The sequence below is a fragment of the Carlito syrichta genome, unplaced genomic scaffold (genome assembly GCF_000164805.1).
Source record: "Carlito syrichta isolate Samal-C Ts95f unplaced genomic scaffold, Tarsius_syrichta-2.0.1 Scaffold307186, whole genome shotgun sequence".
Taxonomy (NCBI): domain Eukaryota; kingdom Metazoa; phylum Chordata; class Mammalia; order Primates; family Tarsiidae; genus Carlito; species Carlito syrichta.
Window position 1 is genome coordinate 36,319 of NW_007251282.1, and position 3,946 is coordinate 40,264.

A 3,946-nucleotide genomic window follows, 5' to 3' on the forward strand; every position below is an offset into this window, starting at 1 on the left:
TCGACCTGCTGGGCTCCGGTGATCCTTCCACCTCAGCCTTCCAAGTAGCTGGAACTACAGGCGTGCGCTACCACGCCCGGCTGATTTTTGATTTATTGTAGAGATGAGGTCTCGCCAAGTTGCCCAGGCGGGTCTTGAACCCGCTGGCTCAGGCAATCCACACACCTCAGCCTCCCAAAGGGCGGAATTACAGGCTGAGCCACCGAGCCCGGCCCTCAAGTCTTTAGTAATGTAACTCCATCAGCTGGGTGCCTCATCAGCTCACACCTATAATCCCAGCACTTTGGGAGGCCAAGGTAGGAGGATCACTTGAACCCAGGAGTTTGAGACCAGCCTGGGCAACATAGGGAGACTTGGCCTCTACAAAAAGTAAAAAAATTAGTCGTGTGTGGTGGTGCACGCCTGTAGTCCTAGCTACTGGGGAGCCTAAAGCGAAAGTATCACCTGAGCCCGGGAGGTTGAGGCTGCGGTGAGCCGTGATTGTGCTGCTGCATTCCACGATGAGAGGGTGAGACCCTGACTCAAAAAAAAAAAAGCTCCATTAATTGTTATCAGCCCAGTGTCCTCTAAGGACAAATAATTCAACATAGTTTAATGCAGTAGTCCATTACATCTATTGACTACATTTAAAAGTTTCTCTCAATATTAAGCTGACACATTTCTTCTGAAACTCTTAACTGTAAGTCCTAACATCTCCTTTGGGGTTATGTATAATGAGATAGTGGAAGAGGCTATTAGTTGTGGGTCTACTGTCTTCCTATGTGGTGACAGAATTTTGATCGCTGCAGAAAGGCAGATGCACCACGAAGCTAATAAAGCAGAAGCTTCAGCGCCCCTCCCTTGCTTGGACCTCTGTGAGTGCTGGCAGTTACTGGGAGTTGTGAAGTGTTCTGGATGGAGAGGAACAGATTGCATTTAGGAAGCATGCCTGGTAAATTGGCTTAAGAGAGCTTAGAAGAAGGGAACCTGAAACGCCAAAGCTCTAGTCATTTCTTTTCTCAGATTTAGCAAATATTTACTTTCTTACCTAATTTTGTATCGGAAACTCTGCATTATTTTCCTTACAAAGGGTACAAATTTCCTTACAAATTACATTCAGCGCCACAAAATCTGGATCCCCCCATGGTTTAATCCATAGCAGTCCTATTAAATATATTTTCAGACCTGTTCTTATATCTGGGCACTTACATGAGATAAATGAATTTCTATCTTGTTTTTTCTTTTTATTTGAAAGAGTATTTAATCATATTTAATGAAACAGTTTCTGTGAAATTGCTTTCAATTTCTTTTAAAATTCTTTTTTCCTTATTTTTATTTTTTATTTTTCAGTTGCGCTTTCAGTTACTTTTTATTAACAGCTTCCAAAAGTTGCAACAAGTATAGAAGAGGTTGATGATATCCAGGTAGCGGTTGATGGCAGCTAACATCTACTCTTCAGGTGACAGTATGTGCATCAGTGAGTATGTGTCATAGATGATGAAACCACAGAACAGAAGGACTCCCATGGCAGCAAAGACCACCTCCACTGTCTTGCTATAAAAGACCAATCTCAAGAATCCTGACAACCACAAGATCCAGAAAACAGCAAACAGCCCTGCTCCCAAATTTGTTGAAATCTCTCTTGGCTTGTAGAGTGTATGCAGTCAAGCCAAGAAATATTGTAGTTCGTCAGTATAAAATCTTGTGGAATAATCCGTATATCATAGAAAGTAACTGCAAAGGCCACAGTCAGGGTTTTCATCAGTGTAAATCCAAAAAGCAGGTACAGATTAAGGGGACACTTATGCCTGTGTAGAGTCAAGGAAAAAAATCAGGCCCAATGATCCAAGGCGGACACCAGAATTCAGGCAAGAATGTTATACACAAATGTCTCTACAGACTCATAACACCGGAAGTCATCGTAGCTGGCAGAACCTGCAGAGAAAGGATGCCGTAGACTTTCCTCAGGAAGACCATGCGGATGTGCACGATTGCAGAGGCCACGTTGCTGCCGTAGTTGAAGTCGTTCTCGATGAAGGAGCCCGGGTAGCAGAGGGTTGTGGTTGGCCATGGCAGCGGTAGCTCTGCCCCCTGGGAGACTCCAAACGATGGCCTGTGCGATTCCGTCCAGACGCTGACCTGTCCCGACCGCCCTCTCTTGTTTAACTCATTGTTATTTTGGATCTCTGTCATAGCAGCCAGAATGTTTAATTTAAGTTTAAATCAGATTAAATTTTTTTTATTTTTGGAGTCAGAGTCTCACTCTATCACCCAAGCTAGAGTGTAGTGGCACACTCACGGCCACCAAAGCCTTGACTTGCTAGGCTCAGGAGATCCCTCCTCCTCAGCCTTCCAAGTAGCAGGAACCACAGGTGCACACCACCACGTGCAGCTAATTTTTTTTGATTTATTGTAGATACGAGTTTTCGCCAAGCTGCCCAGGCTGGTCTCGAACCCCTGGGCTCAGGCAGTCCTCTCACCACCTCCCAAAGTGTTGGGATTACAGGTGTCAGTCACTGTATCTGGTCAGAATGTTTAATTTTTATTGTACCATGTGCACACATGACCACCACTCTACTGCCACCACCAGGGTCAACTGGTCCAAGGTGGAGCCTGATCCAAGCCAGGCCAATAATTCCTTGCCCCAAATTTTCAAACTGGGACTATAAAAAGAGTCAGTTTCTCTCTGGTTAACTGCAGGATCACATGGCAGTTGTGTCTCCTTACTTCCATATGGAGGAAGCCAGTAAGCTTTAAGGGAGCATAAGGAAAGAGAAGAAAGGACAAGAGCTATAGAAAGTCTGCTTTCCCAGTTGTTCCTTGAGCTGCATTTCTGACCTTCCTGTGGTCTGGCCCATCAAAATTCTTCCTTGACCAGGAGGACAATCCCAATATCCTTCCAATAAATTCCTGGTTTTGCGCAAGCTAGTTAGACAGGGTTTCTGGCTCCTGTAACCAAGAGGACTGCCTATTACATGGAAGAACTCATTATGCTTTCATATGGCATATGAGCCAAGCCAGGAAGAGGCCCCAGGCCTCCCACCCCATGCCTTTTCTTTTTTTTTTTTTGAGTTGGAGTCTCACTCTGTCACCCAGGCTGGAGTGCAGTGGCACACTCACGGCTACCAAAGCCTCGACCTGCTGGGGTCAGGTGATCCTTCCACCTCAGCCTTCCAAGTTGCTGGACCTACAGACGTGTGCCATCACGCCCGGCTAATTTTTTGATTTATTGTAGAGATGAGGTCTCGCTGCCCAAGCGGGTCTCGAACCCGCAGGCTCAGGCAATCCACTCACCTCAGCCTCCCAAAGGCGCGGGATTACAGGCTGAGCCACCGAGCCCGGCTCCCATGCCTTTTCATGTTAACTATTTGCCTATGAAAAGCCTGGCGCAGTGGCTCAAGCCTGTAATCCTAGCACTTTGGAAGGCGGAGGCGAGAAGATTGCCTGAACCCAGGAGTTCGAGACCTGCCTGGGCAATTTGGCAAGCCCTCATCTCTATAATAAATAAAAAAATTAGCTGGGCATGTGGGCATGGTGGCATGCACCTGTAGTTCCAGCTACTTGGAATGCTGAGGCGGAGGGATCATCTGAGCCTAGCAGGTCGAGGCTGCAGTGGCCATAGACGTGCCACTGCACTCCAGCCTGGGCGACAGAGTGAGACTCTAACTCAAAACAAAACAAAGCAAAGCAAACAAAAAACGATTTGGCTATGACTCTGTATTTTCTAAGCTCCCACATCTAAATAGCCACTGCCTAACTGATAGGATATCTCAAAGTCACCTCAAATTCAGTGTCATCTTTCTTCAAAACCCTCCGCCTCCATGGTTCCCCATGGCCTCATTGCTCACATTCAGGTGTCAACTCACACACTTGGATGAGGCCCATGTTATAAAACCCAACATATAAACCGGGCTCGGTGGCTCAGCCTGTAATCCCGCGCCTTTGGGAGACTGAGGTGAGTGGATTG

The 3,946-nt window shown here is 46.5% G+C and overlaps 1 pseudogene; it reads right to left on the minus strand.

Moving 5' to 3' along the window:
- Window positions 1–1,341: 1,341 nt before the first annotated feature.
- Window positions 1,342–2,172, minus strand: LOC103266441 (annotated as a pseudogene).
- Window positions 2,173–3,946: the final 1,774 nt, after the last annotated feature.